This window comes from Zeus faber (assembly GCF_960531495.2).
Source record: "Zeus faber genome assembly, chromosome: 1".
NCBI lineage: Eukaryota > Metazoa > Chordata > Actinopteri > Zeiformes > Zeidae > Zeus > Zeus faber.
This window is the reverse complement of record NC_137193.1, coordinates 54384489-54406857: the sequence shown is the minus strand read 5'-3', so window position 1 is coordinate 54406857 and position 22369 is coordinate 54384489. Positions and strand designations below refer to the sequence as shown.

At 42.0% G+C, this 22369-nt stretch overlaps 1 protein-coding gene across 1 annotated transcript in view; it reads left to right on the top strand.

Annotated features, from left to right (window-relative positions):
- Window positions 1-22369, top strand: part of gabrg3 (gamma-aminobutyric acid type A receptor subunit gamma3) — a gene marked incomplete at both ends in the record, with an annotated part of 61425 nt that overhangs the window by 25662 nt on the left and 13394 nt on the right. The gene's annotated exons all lie outside the window — the stretch shown is intronic.

Sequence of the window (22369 nt, the reverse complement as noted above, 5' to 3'; positions counted from 1 at the left end):
AGCCATCCTATACACTTGTTATGGCTGAAAAATTTAATCAGAAACATTTTCTTATTTATTTGAAACCTTTCTGCTTTTCTAAGTTTTATATATTAAAAGTATATAACAATTATTTGCAATTGTGACAACCTGCTGTGAAAACCACAACCTTAATCCTAGGTAAAGAAGCGGTTGGCAAGGTGATGTTTTCCTTCCCACAAATTGAAAACTTCATTCCCTATGAATACAGCCATTCAACTGTGATCAATTGTCCGAGAGAACTTGGGTTTTTCTCCCTATTAAAAACAAAATATATTTTATAAACTCTATATGAAATGGTACACTCTGTCCTACAAAATAATATGAGCCATTCATAATGATTTATTCAATAACCTAATAAACAGCGTGTCTGTCAAGTTGTACTTTATTTTATTTATTTATTTGATTAAACCTTTAATGGTGCTGGGTCGTTTGGCTAAGCAGGCGCTACAGCAATATTCATAGTGTTAGACAATAACTTACATAAAACCAAGAGTACAGTATAATTAAAAATGCTTCTGGACATCAGGGATTTTAGAGACATTTTAATTGAGCCAACGTTTAGCACTGCTTTATCTACATAGCAACGTTGTGATATTTGTTTAATTGAAGTTTTGGCCTGTAAGGCCCTATTGGCTTCCCCCTCCTGCTGGCGAGGCCTTGGGGTGAATCTGCCGACACGGAACGGTGGCTGGTTCTATGAGTTTATGGTGAGGGTTGAGTGGATGCCATCACCAAGGGCATCACTCCTCATCAGGACGGCAGAGCTGGAAGTGCTGGATGAGCAACAAAGGACAAAAACGTGTTTTGTTGGTCGCCCAGAATGGTGCATCAGCCAACAAGGAAGGGGAATTATCTGCAAGCTGTGATGCAAACTGTGGAAGGCGGGTATAATACTATGCTACTGGCACCGTGCTCCGACGGGTTATCTCCCAAATAGGAGCCTTTTTGTGTGGAGTTTGCGTGTTCTCCCTGTGCTCACATGGGGTTTCCTCCACCTAATATCAGTATGGACCCCCACCAAAAACATGCACACATCATCGTCTGACCAGCGATGGACACTCATCACCAGGTCCCCGGACGTGTCTACGTATGCTGCCCACTGCTCCTGGCTGCGCCCCGGAGGAAGGACAAGCCAGGATGGGTTAAATGCTGAGGCCTCATTTCACCGGCCACCATCCAAAAGCATGTGTGTGTGTGTGTGTGTGTGCGCGTGTGTGTGTGTGTGTGTGTGTGTGTGTGTGTGTGTGTGTGTGTGTGTGTGTGCGTGCGTGCGTGTGCGTGTGTGCATGTGTTGTAGTGTTGTGTGATAATTAAAGATTCTTCTCTGATAATGATCTTAAAAGGCTCTGATCATGCATAGTAGGATGGTCAGGAGTGTACCCAAAGCCCCCTTCACACCAGCAAACAGAACATCTCTCTGGCACAGGCAGTGGCGTAACATGATGGTGGATGGTGATCATGGCCCCGGTGCAAATATTTTTTTGGAGCCCCCTCCCAACGCACACACGCACCCACATGGGCCCAGCTTTAGCCATTTTGCTGCCACAGGCAATCTGTCGAGAGGGGGTAAGAGATTGTCTGGGAAAGTGACCCCGTTACGCACGGTTGCAAACTTAATTTAAGACTTCCTTGACAATGCTGCTTTGCACATGTGTGCAGTCCTGCAAACGACCAGACTGCACATTTCCCATTAGTAGATGGAAGTTCAGAGACGTGCAAACCTACCGTACTCTTAAGCCTGAAGATGGTCATGAAATGAGGCAGTGTTTTGTTTGTGTGTTTGAGTGCTGGCATTACATGCAGTTGAAATTGAAGAGCAGTAGCACTGTGCTGTGACAGATTAGTCATACAAAGACCGCTCATCACAAGGACAAATGTGAGACAATTTCCTTGTAAAGTCCCTCTGACGCTTATAGGACAGAAAAGACCACCCTTCACACTGTAATGTATGGTCATAGTTCTAAACTTTTTGTGTGCGTGAAAGTCACAGATGTCACAGTGCATAAAGACTATGGTTTGATAATTATGTGTCATTGTTGCTTTGAAAAGCTCTAGTGACCTCTAGATTTGTCCATCGGAGGAACAGCAACTGAGGAACTATCCTTTCAAATCATGCCAACCACATAAAATATAAATAAAATGTTAATGATGCCCTTGAAAATTTGCTTAAAATAGTATATTCACCAGCGGCTAACATTCATCTCACTGTACACGGTGGTGAAACTGTGACAAAGCTCCTACTCAGCAGTAACTATCGCACCAAAGTATTGCCTACACACACAGTTTGCCCTCTGAAATTGTGCCAAAATATAGTCTGGTCCATGGTTCATTGGGGTGGATTCTGGGTTGCACAACATCATCTTTGATCCACCCCTCTGTCATAGAAAATGTCTGGCCTGAGTAACACCTTGCTACGTGACAAACTAGGCAGGAGAGTCCGGCAGTCAAGCAAGTTATGGCATGGGGAATCTGACAAAAAAATGATCTTACTTGACCTTCTTAAAATGAGGACAAATCTGCCTCGTTTGCTGATTGCTTTGCCGCCTCATTTGTTTGTGTTTTAAATGTATTTTATTTCAGTATTTTTGTTACATATGGTATCCTACAATGACCAAGGAACAATTTGGTGTTTCTTTAAAAATGTTTAAATCGAGTGTCTCCTCATTACAGAACTGCAGGATTTATTATTTTTTAAGTAAATTATTTACACAAAACATCCAGTTTTCACCAAATTAAGTCCAGCATATAGCAACGGAAAGCGACGGGGAGATGTGCATGACCTGGCACGGGACGCACAGGTCTTTTTTGTTTTTGTTCAAATAGGAAACGGAGGAAAGCAAATACATCTAAAATAAACGCTGTTTTTATTTGTCTTGTTTGGAGACACGGGGAATGGGGACCGGCAGCAGACCGGAGATTCCCTCTCCGTTACGCAATCCACTGTCCCCATCCAAGGTGGAACAGGACAGTTCCTTAGTTGTGTTTAAAATTTTGTTTGATACAAGTAGGAAAATAATGAATATAAATACATCTTGAATAAAAACACAGGAAAGCCAGCATGGGAATCGATGCATCGCTGTCTGGAGGAGAAAAAAAGAACTCCCCTCCAGTTTTCATTTTCCATACAAGTAAGAAACTAAGGAAACAAAAAAAATATCTTTCTCTAAATCCCTGTCCAGCCTGAACCCTGCGCTGCGTCTTCACGTGCCATTCAGAGCTTCAACTGATTATGAGATTATATTATATACTGTATTGCTTTATTATAATCACAATTTATTAGATACTATTGTCATTACATTATTATTATTATTACATGATCTAAATGAGCAGAATTATAGCAATTGAGATTTATCAGTTTCTCCGGACATTCTCCCCTAATTGTCTCTGCGTAATGGGCCATTACGCAGCGGAGGAGAGGCACATGCCCCCTGCTGGTACCGATGCACAGTTCAGCGTGTCGTGAGCTGCTTCACGCGGCGATTGCTGTGTCCGAATATTAGCAAATATTAAGTATCTGCATTTCTGCGACTGCATGGTCAGAGACAAGTTTGAGACGTCCGCGCTGCCTGAATTCTACGCCTCTTTTAGCGAGAAAGGTTGGTCCTGTTTGGATCCACCTACACCTGCGAGCAAACCTTCTCAGTCATGGACATCAACAAGTAAAAACACAGATCCAGGCGGAATGACGAACATTTGTGTGCCAAAATGAGGATTTCTACTTCAAAAATACTTGACTAAGCTGACAAATCATTTAGCACAGCTCAACTGTTACCACTGATATGCAGCATATATTGGTGATGACTTCTGAAAATACAAAATGGTAATATCTAAACACAGTGATAAAAAGCGTTATGAAAAGAAAAAGCATTCTCTTACATCTGAATGTGAAGCAAAATGTACAGGTTTAGAAACTTGACTGCAGAGAGAAAAACTATGCACACGATAACAAAAGGAAGTTAGCTCACCTGAATAAAAAAATATGGAAATGGCACTGTTGATAAAAGGAATCAACAGCATAGAGGAACATAATAAATTGTAAACTTGCGGCCCCTCACATTGTCTTCAAAATACTATCTGGCCCTTGTACCAAAAAGTTGGCCACCCCTTTTGGGTGCCTACAAACGTACAAAACATTTAATCATTTTTGTAATATGTTTTATATTGCGCTCTTTGGGCAAAAGAGTTCTGAAGTAAAAATCAATGATCTATTACTGGAATTATTACTCTCTTGGTATTCTGAGCATATGGCATGTTTTCCAGGGGATTCATTTGGAGTCCGTGGTATACAATACATCATATGCACAGCAGGGCAGCATGGGGAAAGAATGCAACTTTTCAGTAATCCGGACAATGTTGTAATTAATATATTTTTTCTTGTCAAGCCCATGACACAGTGAACTAAGTGATCTTATGAGTTCAGCAATGTCATTTACCAGAAAAATCCATCAGTCGAATGATTTGTTGTTTAAAAGGATTTTAGCCCTACTTCGGCTTTTATCCAGATGAACAAAAAAATGGAAAGTTTAATGTGAAACTGGGCACAATGTGCACCAATGCATGCGGCAAGATTTCAAATCTCAGTATATTACCGGTATTTTCGTAACTTAGATCATCTGAATCTAGAGTAATTCATGCAGACATCCTTTATTTCACAAGGTCACTGTTGCTCGTCAGACTTGCAACACTTTAACGGAACCATCTCTTTCCAAACCGTCTTTAATGCCTTTAAGCTCTATCGATCTCCACAATACCTCACAACTGATAGTATCTTCTCGCACAGCAATCATCGCTGGCTTTTGACGAAGCCGCCGGCGGCAGAATAACTTGTGTCTCGCGCAGGTTGAAGATCTGTCACACTTCCACGGGTTCAGAAATCTGCAGGACCCGATATCAGCTGCCTCCTCCCCCACGGCTCCGTGTCCTGCCATGTTTGTGGCTATTAGTGCCAGTGTCCGCACACAGACACACGCTGTTAAACTCGTCTCTACAAACCACTGGGTGTGCAGCTTCTCCAGATGACAACTTAGTCTAGTGTTTACCTAGCCAGGCCTTATTTGTGTCTGATAAGTAAAAAAAAAAACACAAAATTCAGCATTTACCCTCAATGGAAGAGGTGTCATGTGTCGTATTAGTGCTGGAAATGTAATAATAATACAAGGGGATGCTTCAATCATTTACGATTCACTCAGACTTACTGAGTTACTGCGGCTATCTTCAAACGGTAATTATTGTAAATATTCATCCAGGCCTTCCATTTACATTTTTTGGGGATAGTTGTGACAATGTGTGTCAAGGCTGACACTAGTCTGCTGGAAAGCAGCGATAATTATCTCCAAAGTATAAACAGCCAGGGAACGTCAGAATTTCTCTCTGGAAAGAACGCGTGCTGCGATGTCAGGGCAATATTGGCTTTCCTCTACAAGGGACAGGTTTATCACTAGTTCTGAATACCCACTTTTTTAATTTAATGATTTCATTATAATAATAACTTTAACACGAGGAACAGGATGACTTTCCCCCATGTTTTACACCCACCCTCCCACTCCCACTTGGCTTTTCTCAAACATGTTGCTTGTATTGTTGCTTTCATCCAAGGCAAGAACAAGAAAAAAGTGAAATCAGTTTGTCTGCCCAAAGCCATTACTAGAGAGAAGGAATATATACTCTACATGTCTTGGGGGTCATGGGCTTCTGTGTTTATTGCGCTAATTGGCCCTCATTGGATCTTTCTTCTTTCTTTCATTCATACAACAGTAAGATGCGGGCGCGGGGTACTGGAGGCACAGGTTCCCTTTCACCAAAACACATTTTGTTTGTTTTGGTGGAGCACAGAGAAGCGATCCTGTCTCCAAACAGCAGTCCGTGTGCACAGCAGCATCTCGGTCAATGCATTCCCATTTATCAGGTTTCTTTTGCCGGATGGTTCTGTCCTTGTTACCGCGGTTAGTCCACAGTGTGGCAGAGTGAACAGTGTCTGTGAGATCATGCCATTGTGTCATGTCTTTGTCATAACACACTCGTACTCTGGACAGTGGCTCACTCCTTGTTGACGCTGCGTCAATTTATCCAGCATACTGCCGGATATTCAGAGTTCGGATTTTCCCTTGAAAAGTATGTGGGTGACTCTTTTCTTAATTTTGTGTTCTTCCATTAAGCCTGGTGGAACTCACTGAGAAGGTTGAAATTCCTACTGCCTGCAGGGTAGTACCCCCAGGGTTTGGTTCAGTCCAGTCCATGGTGTGGACCGGGGGGGGGGGGGGGGGGGGGGTTACATATATATCTAGATATTCATTCAAAACTATAGGAGGACATGTCCATAATAAACACCGTTACGCAGGCAAAAAGAAGTCATAAAGTGCAACTGTGCAATGTCAGACATTACTGTAACACGTTCTTCCATATGTGTAATTCGTTATGGTTTTTTTGGGGGGGGGGGGGGGGGGGGGGTTCTCTCTTCTTTTCATTAGGATTGTTGTACAATTAACCGAGAGAGTTTGCATTTCAGAGTTAATAAGAACAAACTGGAATGAGGAATGGACCTGGAATCTGCAGCATGTGTACTACATCACAGGAACCTAGAGTACCCACAAGCCAATGCAGCTGATTTTGAATGCAGAAGCTGTTTTGTAAAACAGCAATTCATTACAACCTGTCATTACAACCTATTTACATAATCTGCCAAGACTAGGAAATAGAATGTTCTTTCTGTAGTTTGCTCCATACAGTAACCCTGTCCTCCCACATCATTCTGGATATCTAGAGATAAACTCCGCTCATTGTCCTCCACCTGTATACGAGGATTAGTTCAGAGTTATTGTGAACACCATTTCACCATTTCACCAGATCATTTTAGATACAAATGCTGTCACGTGAGCCACCTGAACCTTAAAATAATTCCTCAGTGGAGCAAACATATACAATAATCACACCAAATAACACAATAACACAACTCCTGAGGTATTGTGGCTTTTATAGAAGTAGTATAAGGAAGGTCTGCAAGTAGCTTCCTGAATATAGCAAGTTATTTTCATTTAGATGTTGCAGTACTGAATTATTGAGTAAAACTTACTATTGAAAATGGCCTCATGCAGCAACTTCTTTTACATTTTCTTCAATTTAAAAATAAGGAATTACAGAATTGCATTTCTAGAGAATTCACTATACCTTTAAACCGCCAAATACATCTCTATTAAATCAAGTATCGTTGGAGAAAAAGAGAGTCAGTAATGTCGTAAAAGGATCTGAAAAGTGAAGACACACTATCAGTTAAAAATAAATATGCTTCAACATAGAAATAGAGGGCAAAGGAGACATCTTCATGTAGGTGCATCCCCAACAAGCTATTTTGCAACACAAACAAGTCGTGTGCTCCTCCTCATCAGCGAGACAAAAGGCAGCAATCTGAAACAAGTGAGCCCTCCTTCATCTGTCTCGACAGTTCATCTGCACAATCTTTCAAAACTTGGTCGGTCCAAGGTCAAACAAGCAAATACTAAAGTCTTTCAGAAGAGGAATGTCATGGATGGGATTTTATAGTCTAAACTCAATCAAATGCATTTCTTCGTTTTAGTTCTAAATGATTAGTTATCAATTGTCATTAGGATTGCCCCCAAATAGTTGACCAAAGGTTTACAGTCGTCAATAAAGAAGAGTCTAAGTTGACCAAGTTTTTCATTGGTTGGTTGGTCGCAGGAAAAAAACAAAAACATTTGGGGGCTGCGCCTTGTGAAAATTAACCTTAAAATCTGTGGCGCAGCAAAGCCAGCAACCACAGGCGGGGATCTGTGCCTGAAGAGGGGTCCTTAACGAGGGGACCCAGACACGCCACATGTCAGTGCACATTATGTCAGTATGTAATTTAAATGTGTACATTAGTAAAATAATAATAGGGCCTAATAAGTTTAACCAATGTAATGTTAAACGAAGCGTAATTAACAGGCGGCTTGCTTTATGTGTGTGCACGGAGCAGGGCATGGAAATGAAATGTATATTTAAAGGCTTAGGTTAGGTTAGAAGAAAAATAATCTTTAATTATCACACAACACACCACACTACAACACATGCACACACACGCACATGCACATGCTTTGGATGGTGGCCGGTGAAATGAGGCCTCTGCGTTTAACCCATCCTGGCTTGTCCTTCCTCCAGGGGGGCAGCCAGGAGCAGTGGGCAGCATTCGTGGACGCGCCCGGGGACCTGGTGACGAGTGTCCATCACTGGTCAGACGATGATGTGTGCATGTTTTTGGTGGGGGTCCTTACCGGCGTTAGGTAGAGGAAACCCCATGTGAGCACGGGGAGAACATGCAAACTCCACACAGAAAGGCTCCTATTTGGGAGATAACCCACCGGAGCACGGTGCCAACAGCACCCCAGGCGCGACTCGAACCCAGGACCTTCTTGCTGTGAGGCAGCAAGTATTGTATTGTCTTTCTCTGCCCTGGAACTCAAACCATTTTCTGGTGCCCAGCTCTAATCTGCATTTATATTTAGCACACAATGTATATGTGGGGAAAAAAAGAAAATAATATGTGAATGTGTATAATACATTAATTTAGTTTAATTTCTTTTTGCATGAGGCCCAATGTCTTTTTGACAGGCTATTATGGTATTAAGGATTGAAAATGACTGTGCACAATACATGTATTTTCTTCCATTTACAGTATCTATGCTTCTTAGTTTGCACACCTCGCGCAGCATCACTAATTATTTGCAAATGACATGCATTATGTTTATTAAATGACAAGATTCAGATGTTTGTCCTCTTCACAATAATACTGTACAATTACCTATATTTAATTGGGGATGTAAAATATCCAATAATTTTTATTTTGGTGCATTACTTAAATTTACTCCCTTTTTTTCCAACTTAATCAATTTCTGAATTTGAATCATTTACATTTACATTTACATTTAGTCATTTAGCAGACGCTTTTATCCAAAGCGACTTACAAGGGAGAATAACATTCAAGCTACATTGCGACAGAAACATTAGTGTAACAATAAATAAATACTGCTAAGTAGTGCTTAGTGATTATAAGTTAGGAGAGGAGGTGCTCTCTGAAGAGCTGGGTCTTCAAGTGCTTCTTAAAGACAGAGAGGGAGGCCCCTGCTCTGGTGGTTTTTGGCAACTCGTTCCACCAACGTGGAACTACAAATGAGAATAGCCTGGATTGCCGTGGTTGTGCAGCCGGCAGAGCCAGGCGATGCTCATTTGACAAACGCAGCATCCGGGGGGGGTAACATGTGCTCTTACAAGAGCATTTAAGTAAGTGGGAGCATTCCCAACAATCACTCTGTAGGCCAGCATCAGAGACTTGAACTTGATGCGGGCGGCTACAGGTAACCAGTGGAGCTCGATGAGCAATGGAGTGACATGTGACCTCTTTGGCTGGTTGAGCACCAGTCGCACCGCCGCATTCTGTATCATCTGCAGTGGCTTCACCGCACAAGCCGGAAAGTCTGTTAAGAGAGCGTTGCAGTAGTCGAGACGGGAAATCATCAAGGTTTGTACCAGCACTTGAGTGGCACATTGGGTCAGGTACGGCCTGACGGGGCTCGGAATCATTTGGTTAACCTTGCTTGCTCCCAATTTCACTCTAAATTTAACAAAGTACATATAGTGGCTAGCTAACATCCACATAGTCGAGTGCCTGCGCACTCAACTATGTGAATGGGGGCTCGGGGCTCGTGGCAGGGTGGGGCGGCTGCGGTGGGGCGGACCTCGCTCTTGCATGGGGCGCGGGTGGGCATTGGGGTCCTGTCAACTCATCTACAGGGCGGGCAGTTCAGGCAGGGTGTCGGTCTGTCGGTGCAGGTTCTGGCTCTGGGCCTCCGGTCTGTGCCTGGCACCCACAGCCCGGTTTCTGTGCCTGCAACTGCGTCTTGTGCCTGCTCATGGGGGTGGGTTGTATGCATGCGCCTCAGGAATGCAGGGTCCCCTCTTGCTCCCCGGAATTGGGTTATGTTCCATGGGGCCGGGCGTGAGGGTTGCTCCGCGGGCTTCCGGCTTGTCTGGTGGCCAAGGGGGGGGTCTTCTGTGGCTGCAGGGTGGGGTGCTTGGGGCTTTTCTGCAGCTGTGGGGTGTGTATGCGGCTATGGGACTCAGGGCCCTTTCTGCTGCTTGGAGAAGCCATAACATAATACCAAGCTTATACACCAGAACCAATTGGGACAAGTCCTGTAAACTCCCCAGTGGACACACACACACACACACACACACACACACACACACACACACACACACACACACACACACACACACACATACAGGCAGTCTCATTACAGGCACGCGTACGCCATCACCACCTGCTTTGAACACACCTCAGCACCCTCCTGGTTGCATTCCTCTCCTTTTCTTCCTCATTTACTGCCGTAACTATGATAGGAAGAGGCCACGTGCCCAACTACTGTTCCAGTTTTCCTGGACTTAATTAACTCTGTTTTTTTGATAAATGTAGTCGTCCGATGTTTATGTTTTTCCGTGTACATGTTGTTGTTTGGTTCTATGTTTATTTGTCTCACCCGTGGTAATTCTCCACCTCTTGGAGTAGTGATTAGTTGTTTTTAGATCTAAACATGGTAACATGGTTCTGTGTATAAAAAAGCTGTATTGTTGTCATCCTACAAGTTGTCCACAAGACAGAATTATTGCAGCAGTTCTTGATGATTAAAGAATGGATAAAGAGTTGCATTGCAGGTTGAGAGCTTGAACTCCACTTGCAGAATAACTCTGTCCTAGATATAATGGCACAAACACTCTGTGTTGTATGCCCAGCATGCTGACGGCACAGGTTAAAAAAATCAATAAAAGAAAAACAAATAAAAATGGTTTTCCCTTCTGTGTCTCCCGAAACACACAAATAATTGTTGTGTGTGGTGAAAATCTGCTGAGTGCCTTATAAAGTACTCCACTTATCGGACACAGACAACGGAGTCTTCTCTCCGTCATTTTCATGAGCAGGATTGACAGCTTTGGCTGAAGCAACACATTGCTCTCGTCACCATTTATTGTTAGACAACTTGGATGGATGGACCGAACACACAGATCTGCTCATTTGGCCGAAGCCGGAGCTATGAGCAGCCCAGTCTTAGACAGCAGCCTGATCAGGATGAGTACTAGTGGTTCAACGATTTGTATCAAGGAATCAAAGCATCCAAGACAACCGATGGCTCCCTTTGTGGCTATCCCTTGTTTGGCCAGCTTCTGGCTTAACGCCCTTTGAAAAGGGCTTAAGCACACCCTCATGACAACAAAGCAATCCCCTGCCCAGCATATGTTGAAGGAATGAGGGAATAAAAACAATTGGACAGGACAAGAGATTGCTATTCCTCTCCACACACCAGTTCTGAAACGATAAGCACTTAGCCCTCTAGTAGGCATTAGTTAAAAAGGCTTTGACTTCTCAATTGTTCTTATGATATCATAAGGTAAGGCGAGGTGTGTTGTTCAGTCCCTTGTCCCTTGTTCAGCTCCCTGAGAGCTCAGTCCACTGCAACTTGAGAAAACACATGCAAATAGACAAAACACAAACAAATTACAAAAAACACAACCGCATTAACAGAAAACACAACCACAAAACCACATTACAGGAAGTGAGCCACACGATAACGGAAGTGAGCCACACCGGATGCACTTATTTATCTGCAGTAAAATATATATATAATATATTAAACTAATTTATTTTGTGTCTATGTCATATATAAGAATTTATACAAGTAACAACCTGGAGCCGCAATTATCACAGACCAATCGCGCCACACGAGACCACCGTTTCCAAATTCTCCATCTGCTTCCTCCATGCAAGGAATTAACAGAAAAAAACAACTTTATATCAATCCACAGTTTTTATTTAATCGATTTAAGTGTGATGTTCCAGAGAAAACAGCTTCTACCGGCTCTGTGATAGTGTGGTGAATTTTGCAAACGACTCAAATCTTTTGGATTCAAAAGATTCAGTAAAAACTGTGGATTGATATAAAAGTAGTTTTTTTTCTGTTTATTAATTGCATAGAGAAAGCATAAGGAGGATACTTACAGACTAAATCATTACGTTTCATATATTATATTGCAGATAAATCAGTGCATCTGGTGTGGCTCTCTTCAGTAATGTGGTTTTGCGTTTGTGTTTCCTGTTAATGCGGTTGTGTTTTTTGTAATTTGCTTGTGTTTTTTCTATTTGCATGTGTTTTCTTAAGTTGCAGTGCATTGAGCTCTCAGGGCCACCGTACTTCCAGGCTGCAGGCCACTATTGATCCCTCTTATTGCCCCATTCTTCTGTCACAGTGCATCCAGACACTAGAGAACCTGCATTGCTGACGTGGCCAGTAAATGGATCATTTCTGAAACCTGTGTCACACTGCGGCAGTCCAGTGCTATCTGTTGCCACCTCCTGTCTCACTTCATCCAGTAGAGGTGGTGTGATGGGATGAGATGTGGAGGTGGAAAAACATTTACAACGGTTCTCCGTCACGGCAAGTATGCCAAGATGGTCCCAGAGCCAGCGGAAGGAGTTAGTGGTAGTGTTCTACCTATTGGCAAGCATTTCCTATGAGCTACCTATTATAATGAGCTACCTTGATTCTCTGGTAGCATGTGGATGGGAAGAGAAAAGTGAGAGATGTGAAGGTACTTCTGAATAACAGCTGTTTACAAGATATATAGCAATGAGGTAATATCATTTACCGCATATGACATATACCTATGATGTTAACCAATTTGTCAGATGTTGTTGGGAGTCTGACCTGATGACAAGCATTTGAAATATTTGTATACATGAAATATACATTGGATCGGCAGCGTGTATTCTGCCCGGTGGCCAACAAATCACCTCCCCCATCCAAAATATATGTCGAATCTGGCATATTATTTCAAATTAATCCAAGTTGTCATTCTCCAAATGAGATGAGATTGTCCCCTTCCTCTCTGCTTTTGGGATGTAAAAGGCCATCAGCATATCTCATTTGCTGATAAGCTCCTCACCTTACACAGGGCTACAGGTATCAGCTGTTTTTCTGTTGGATTCTCACCAACACATTCTGGACACTGAGCAGAAGGCTAGAGTGAACTTCAAGGATTCTCAGGCAATCCAACAGGTTACCCTATTGATGACACATGCCCCTTACTGCATGTGTGAGACGTGTGCCTCCCCAGCCCTCTGGTGGTACATCCTACTAAGGTGTACCCTACTGTGCGCAATGACACACCAATCTTTCCAGAAATCCAGTTCTCTTTGGACTGACTGGGTTTCTCTTGTAACGCACTGGGTCTCTCAGGAATACGGAATGTCTTTTTATGTCTTGTGTGACGCAAACCAGTGTGACAACTGGGTGAGCAGCTGGCATCATTCCCAGCAGGTGCATAACAGGCATAATAAAAAACCCCAGGGCCTCCCAACGCATTTTGTAGGGGGGAAAGAGGCACATCCTCCGGGTCCTGGAGTCAAGACTCAACCCCAGGTACAGCGTCGACTGGCTTGGGTGAAAGGCCTGGAGCATGGACATTAATTATGTAAAGGATCTGTCCTAGGTTCACAGAGGAAAAAGCATTTGAGATTTTACAGCCTCAATTGATACAAAATTGCTTTTATTTGCCTTATTTGCCTTATTTTGCTGACCCATCCTGAGAGAAACTATTGAGGCAGGGTATAGGGTAAAGTTCTTCTCTGCCAGATTGGCACAATCCCTTCAAGTGAGCAGCGTAACTGTGTGAGATCACCACCGTGGAAACCGTCCACCGTCAGTGCTTTCTTGCTTTCACAGTAGAGACAGGGAGACAGAGTTTCTTGCTTCCAAAATGTCTGTATCATATCATGAGGGGGCAGGCTTTGTGGGTCCCCTGGCACCCCTTACCTTACTGAATCCACTCCCAGTGTGATCCATGTGCTATTTCAGCCAAATACAAACCACCATTTGCTACTGGCATTCAGACAAGAAATGCCAGTTGCTCTCGGTGTAGAAGACAGAGGCGATCGCCCAGATGTGGCGATGAATACTTTCTCAATCTAAACCTCCAAAATTCACACTACTTTTTGACACCGGTCATCAGACTGGAAGTGCTGTTTGCTCTCGGTCTCAAACATTGAGACGATGACCTCATCAATTCAATGTTACCCTGTTTGTGGGGACACATTTTTTTTGTTTGGTTCGATTAGGAAAAGGAGTAAAATAAATACATTAAAAAAACCACACTGCCTTTATTTGTTTTCTTTGGAGAAACAGGAAACGGGTATGTGCTGCAGAGTGTAAATGCGTAATGGAGAGTCTCCATTACCCATTTACTACGTCACTGAACTTGCCCGTTTTACGAATTATCAGTATTAAGTAAATAAAACTTTAAATAATTGTCGGACAGTATTTATTTAATTTGGTAGTGTTGAATGAAAATTTAAAATTGGAAGGAAATCCTTGGAGGTGTGCTATGCTATTCTGAACCGGCAAGCCCCCCCTTAGCGCTGATTAGGATTTGAAAATAATGGAAATTGCCCCCCCCCCCCCGCCCCCCCCGTTACGCACGGAGTCTGATCCCACTGAAGGCGCTGTCTTTTTCTTTTTTTTGTCCAGTTACCACCAGATCTCTGCAGACAGGAATAATTTCATTCTAACTGTGTGTGGCTATTATCGCCAGTGTTTGTGAATTGCACATTTTTTGCAATGAGGCTCATTTGCATAGTAATGTGCCAATTTTGCACCAAATGTATGCATAATACCTCATTTAAATGCGCAAATAGCACCAGCGCACCCAGACCCTCTTTGCATGGCAGCACGGTTCGGGGTGCATTTCACCGTTTGCGGGTGCTTTGTAAATTAGATGCTCGCTTTTTCGGTTATTTGCACTGGTTTAGCGGCTGCAAAATCTGCACAATCCATTTGTGAATTTCCCCATCAATGTATATCACTTAGAAGTGAGGCACCAGCACCTTTGTGATGATGTTGATTCTGCATCCGCAAAAATACTCTTGTTGTATTAGAGGGAGATATATGCGAGTCTGTCACCCAGGTTAAATACACACATACCATCATGCCATTCTATTTCACCACTGGTAAACCAAGCTGTAACAAAGGAATATGGGAGGCTCCTGCATGGCTGTGATTTGTGATTGTGATTTCTTTATTAACAGTAAGGCAAGCATAGCGAAGCAGTGATGTCCAGCATATATTTTCTACTCCAGCGTGTGAGTGTGGGTTGGTCAATCCACTGAACCAACTAGATAGCTAAGTCCCGCCAACTTTTTAAGCAGAGAGTTGGGTAGGCTGCATGCCAGTGTCAACTACAAGGCACTAGCATAGCCAGAGCTGTCAACAGAATGCATCTTGCAGAGACTGCGAGTCTCGGAACTGTTCAGGCTGTACCGTTACTCGCCCGGGGCAAGAGTCTTACCTCATGTGGGTCACATAGTGTAAAACATTGTACTTTTACCCAAGTAAAAGGTCTGAGTACTTCTTCCACCACTGGTAACAAGCCACTGATGGGCTGAGTGGAGTCCTTAACAGTCAAAGCTATGAGACGATGTTGAGACAAAAAGAGATCTTGTCACTTTCCAGTGTCGGCAGTCATGAAGCTTTAACTTTGGCTGCAGGAAGAGCTCCGTGAGGACAGAGTCACGGAAAATGCTCCTTGAGCGAGATGCATTGATGGCATTGCATTTGCTGATACAGTTATATCCTTTTTGCATATATCTCTTGAATCTAGAAACTTGAATCCCTTTTTTATATTATATTTAAAGACAGTTAGATTGTAGATTAATTGCTAGACTATATGAATCTTATTTAAGCAGTCACAACAATATTCATCTCAATAAACTAACAAGACCACAGCAGCATTTAAGCGGCCAGTTGAGTGAGGTATTATGCTTCATCTGACGTGGGGCACCCAGATGTCAAGGAGAGTCGTTCCCTCACACACATGCATTAATCTCCAACAGTCTACATAATTCTAATGCCCTTTTTGCTGGATTTCCCAAAAAGACTGTAGGAGGGCTCCAGCTCACTCCAAAAGCTGCTGAGTTCTCACTGGGACAAGAGAAACTCAACACATTACTCCTATACTTAGATGACTTCATTGGCTCCCGGCTCAGAATTGTACAATCGATTTCAAACTACTACTGAGTGTCTACAAGGCTCTAAATCAGAGCATGTGAGGTTAATTTACAGAAATTGGATAACAATGTATGTGGTTTCATTAGTAACCTTGGAGTCCCTCTCATCAGTTCCCAGCTTCCTGGGAAACAAACAAAAATAACATTTCTAAGTATTCAAGTGAAAGGTGATTTATACTATTTCCACAATCGATTGGACAATCCATACTTCAAGCATCACACGGCAGGCCAGTGTGCTTTGGCATACTTTCTCTGCCGCAGTCTCCAGTACTGGTGTTGTGAACAGGATTTTATTTTTGTAGCCTGATCAGGTGATAATAAGTTAAAGTCAGGTGGTTCAAGTCAGGTAATTTTGGCTCATCTGTTACAGAATGTCAGGCGTTTGAGTCGACAAATGTCTTGTTAGAAGAGGGAACAGGAAATGAATGTGCAGTGCAAAAACCACACTCAGCACCTCTCTCCTTTCGACCTGAAGTGCCGGAGGGATGAATGGAAGGGATTTTACCGTAGTCCGTGGAGCACAACTAAATTATTTTTCTGAGTTTGAAACATTATCCTTCATGGTGGTTCATTGTGGGTAAAGTACATGCAAACTGTAACTTTCATCATCCATGGATTTTCCTCCAATAAGCCATGTTTGGGGTTAGTTATGTTTGGGGGAGATGGTTAGTTATAAAGCCCCACACAGTATGTATACGGTCTTAAGGAGTGACAGAACATATTTAACACAGATTTATCTGTGACAGATGCTTTTTATCATCTCCCAAGACATTCATTTTAAATGGTGCACTTATTATTTATGGTGGCGTCTTACCTTAGATAGTCATTGCCTCCTTATTTATGGAGGCAATGAGTATCAGGATAAGGAGCAGGATACAGTAAGTTGAGGGCTTGGAAAAGAGAAAATGAATCACAGGCTGGAATTAAATGCATAAATAAAAATATACACCAGTCATCCATGACACTGAGAACCAGCTAGATACATGGAAATGTACTTGAAAAATTTAACTTATTGTTCTATAAAATGTGCAAAATATGAAGTTTAGATGTTTTTGTAGATGCTTAGTTACTTCAATTACATTCCCAAATGTATACAATGCATGTATATAATATATTAAGATTATATACATATATTTACTGTGTTTATATATATATATATATATATATATAGATTATACATGCATACATACACACATGATGATGAGGGATATCACTCTCAAGCTTTAAAGAGGAAGAGCAGAATTTCTCATAGATCATAAATAATTCAGAGTGCAACATAGCGGGCACCGAGGTTCATCCTTTATTCATCTCGGTTTAATTTCTACTTTTCACTCTAAGAAATGATAAACACAGTGGAAAATTAAATTTGCATCAAGGGACAAACGGGTCAAGTGGATGTGTCGCTCGGCTTCCCTCGCAGAATACCGTGAACAGGAAAGCCATTTGCAGGAAAGCCTGTCGTGGAGAGGCTATCGCTGCCTGCCCGCCTTACATTAGAACTCTTCTTTAAACACATTCATCTCATCGTCTGATTAAAGGACACATTTACCATTGACTACATTTGCCATTTTCAACCCAGGCCTTGTGGGTTCCTGTCATTTATAACTGTCCATAGCACCGCTTGCCTGTCAGGCTTGTCAAAACTGAGCGGTGAAGATAACTGGTAAAGTTAGTTTTAAAGTAAAGGAGTTTTAACATCTGTTGGTTTTTTTTTAAGCTTAATTGTTTGCCCCGTTGGACTGCATCTAAGTACAGTGAGAAGTTGCAGCAGAGTACATATAAGGTGCGTTCAGGAGTCCAATATCTGTATTTGCAGGACTTGTACTTTCTGAACCTGGCATCGACCAACGCTGATTTCAAACACAGTATGTGAGTTCCTGTTTGCATTGGACTCAGAGTAGGATTTGAAGAAGTTGAAACCAGCCGCCATGTAGATGTGGAGGGCTCTGAACGTTCTCAGTGCAGGACGCGATGGCAGAGCGTAACGATATGTAAGACGCAGCGGGGGACGCTCATCATAAAAACAAATGCTAGGCACAGTGGTAAGGTAATCACAAAGGCAGGAGCGCAGGTGGGTGGAAGCTGGACTGAGGTAATATGAAGCAGCTCGTCACAGGGTGAGGAACAGAGCAGGAAGTAGTCGGTGGACCTAGGTCATTAGCCTCTCTGGCATTAAGGGGTGGGAAGAAAGACCCGAAGGATATGGTGTCATCATGCTGGAACGCTGCTCAACCAACAATTTGTCGATGCTTAATGAGGTAGCCAGTGCCAGCGGGGTGTAATTTTAGGGGCAGAAGGGTCAACACTGTCCACGATGACGCCACCGGCAGCAAATCCACACACACACACACACACACACACACATACACACACACACTAGGGGATGAACATTTCAGGCACCCATTTTTGTCTTCTATGTCCAAGTCATTAATTTCCATATTCTCAGAGTCAGTCTGCCTCCGTCTTTGGATTGATTGGATCGGACAGTGTGTGTGTCCTCATGGTCCATTCTTGTGCCTTTTTTTTTCAAGTTAAAAGGATTAAAAAATCATCCTTTAATAGAATTAAAAGGTTTAAAAAAAGACATTCAAGCCCATTTTGGCATCTCTTGGGCAGGCCATTTTGAAAAGTGTCCACCGTGGCCCTCAAGGGCCAAATCTGCGGCACCTTCGTGTCAATATCATTCTATAACATATAAACCTCCATCTGAGGCTTGCCGGTTCAATTAATTTTTTGGCTTACACTTAATCAATATCGCCCAGCATCCTTTTACTTCTGTGGAGTTGCAGAGGAGCAGCAGTGCTTCCAGTGAAATGTGTGGGAACACTGTGCTGTCAACAGGGAAATTATCCTTGTAAAATAAAGTAAGAGAGAAATACCTTGTTGATCACATCAACATCCTTCCTTCCACCGTCAGTGAACTACAATAAATTATGGTCAGCTCTATTTCCACGAATCAGTCGTTTAATGTCTTACATTCTAAATATAAAGATCAGATTTATTTTTGTGACAGTTTTCACAGTATTTTATGTAAATCCAAAGTTAAGACCAAAGTTTTATGTTGATTCAAAGCTTTAAAAAATGGATTGCCCGACCCATAAGCCCTTAATTTCTGACCCTCAGACTTTTCACTTCGATAGACACTGAGTTTTATCTATAATCAATATGTACCAAAAGTGGAACAAATTAAAATGGTTTATTCTATTTTGTTATTCCTCCAGGGCACACAGTTAGGGGGGTCCAAATGGGCTTTAAATGACTGTGGCATTATGATCCCAAAATAAGTGCTTTAATGAGAATTTTAAACCAGGGGAATAAAGGTTATCTTTCAAAATAAAATGTAATAGTGTTTTATAATGGTAAGTTTCAAAGGCATTGGCATGTCTGACCCATAACCTGGACCTGAAAAAGGCAGAATGAGGGTGTGTGTCAGAAAATAATGGAAAACGTCAGCAGAACAGACGCACAATACTGTTGATACATACAATATAGTGAATTTGGGATTCTTGCAGAAACATTTTAAGGATATCTTCATGTTCAGTTGCTTCACAGAGAATACACAATAAACTGAATAAATATTTGCTACTGTAAAAAGTCTGTTAAGACGTAGTAAATTCACCTCTCTACAGAACTAAATCATAACCAGTATTTCATTTACTGTGTTGTGTAGGAATTATGTTCAGCATTAACCCTTTTTCCCTCAAGTTATCAAATTGTGTATCAGCCCCATTTAGGGGACTATACTTTTGTTGCACCATATTTAAGAGCAAAAAACGGACTCTTTCCTCCACTGCATTTTTCTGAAACACGTGTGGTGTGGGGTAGGTGTATTTTAAGCAGCCACAACTGTCTTTGGTCTAAGTACAGCAATTGGGCCCGGGATCAGGGTGGCTGTATGCCTGTTGCTCGTCAGATCAATCAACAAGCAGCAGGTAAATCACCCATCCCTCCACACACACAGGAAGAGCCTCTGTCATGAAAATGTTCCATCTCCTCCCGGCTTGTTCCACCTTGCCCACTTTCTATAACTAGAACTGGTGTGTTTGCAACATCTCTGCCTGTATCTCTGTGTCGGAGGTCCCTGAAAACGCCACTTGGGGGGCTTGTGGCAGGTAGATCTGCCACAACATGCTGTTAAGTGATATTTAATTTGTAGATTCATTTCTAATGTCAAGTGTTGCCAGCCGTTTCTAAAAATGGTCAACTTTCCTTTCCCATAGACTGACAATAATGCGAGGAATCCCTCGGGTCAAGCAGAACTGGACCATTACCACCTTTAGCTTTACAAGGGTGTTCTTCACCCCCAAATGTGAGGTCCTGGTGGTGAACTTTTCATTTTTAAGTGCTGTGTTATGTTGACTTGAGAATCATTTTGAGTGGAGGACTTTTAGCGTCCTGCTCATTGAGAACAGTTAGAACGTTCAGTGTCTTGCTCAAGGACACTTCAGCACACCACCAGGAGGAGCTGGAGCAAACCCGCAACCTTCTGAGCACTAGATCACCTCCTAAGCTACTGCCCACCATATGTGTAATTATATAAAGATAAATGAATAGGCCTATTATTGAAGAGCTTATAAATATATTTATAGTTGACCTACCTATTCTATCTATCACTTTCTTTCTTCCTCCGAACAATTCCATTACTGAAGACTCATTTGGACTTGACCAACGAGGACACGTACCTTATAAATATTAATATCTTGCCCAGAAAATAAATATGCTATCGGCCCATCGGGGCTCTGTCTTCTCCTTTTTCCTACCGGTTAAATAAAGACATTTTTTCTGGAATATGTGACTCATTAAAACACTATAGTTATTATACGTTACGTTATTCTTCTGCTATGATTATAAAATCTAATGTCGGGAATGGAGTCCTTGTCTTCTGTCTCCCCACTAAAACCAGAAATTTGGGCTTATATTATTTTATTTTACCCAAAGTTGGCAATTGATATTCAGATAAAAAATAATTATTAGTCTCCTTGTCTCTCTCTCTCTCTCTCTCTCTCTCTCTCTCTCTCTCTCTCTCTTTCTCTGTATGATATTTCTGCGTTTTGACAGACATGCATGTTATATTCGAGGTTTTTAGTCTATATACTGTATACGAATGTGTTTCTTTGCAAAGGGACGTGACCATTCAACGCTAATCAGAGGTTGAACAGATCCAAACCAATGATTAATTCCTGTAACAAAACAAGTTTATAACATCTGATCACTTTGTGGAACCTTTAAATATTAGACCAAAACCTTTACAAAAGTATCAACTTGTCAAAAAACACGCTACATAAGTTTCATTCATAACCTTTTGTTGTCCATTAATTTAGGAAGTTCTATGATCCTCAAATGGCATCCCTGATGCCACTCCCTATTTTGTTTTGTTCTGTTCTGGAAAAACTTGGTTACTGTACAATGTGTTAATGACAGTGGATCTCATGTTTTTGTAGACTCACACACCAACATTTTTGTCCTTCCCTTTCTTCCTTAATATCCTTCTCTAATCAGTCAGCTATCTTATCCATGTCACACCAGCTAAACTGTACCGCTGACCATGTCTCCCCTGGAATGTGACTCAGGCAGCTCAGTCTACTGTATGTCCATTGTCACTTTATTTTAACTATAGCATGAATTCAGAAAAATGATTGTATGTTGGGTGAACATAAATGAGAGATAAGATGAGAGCACATGGAAGAGCATCAGCATCACAGAGAGCATCCCCGCTCAGTTATTATTGAGTCTGTGGCTGAGTCGTCAAAGCAATGTAGTGCCATTTTGGAACAGTGCACCTAGCCTCACGCCGTCAATCGAAAGTGTGCGAATTGCAGGGTTCTCACCAGGTCCTTGAGGTGCTTCAAGTGCTTGAATTTCGTCCTCGTAAAAAAGTAAGTCCTGCAATACCTTGGAAATTTTGTGCTGAAGTGTTTGAAAGGTTCTTGAAATAAATGTGATCATTGAAAAACTGTGATCTTCCCCCTGGTTTTGCCAATCAAATCGTAACGTAATAAGACATTTCCAGAATCGCTTTTACGAAATAGATGATCCCAGGGAAATGTACATTTAATCCAGCATGGTTGGAAATAGACACTTATAATAGAAGATGACAATGAGATATATAGATACTGTAGATATACAGTATAGTGTAACAGAAATTTGCAGCAGTTGCATTTAGTTTGCAGTTTGGAAATGAAAAAAGATGCTTTAAAAATACTTGAAAGTCCTTGAATTTCATTTTGTCATGCCAGGATGAACCCTGTC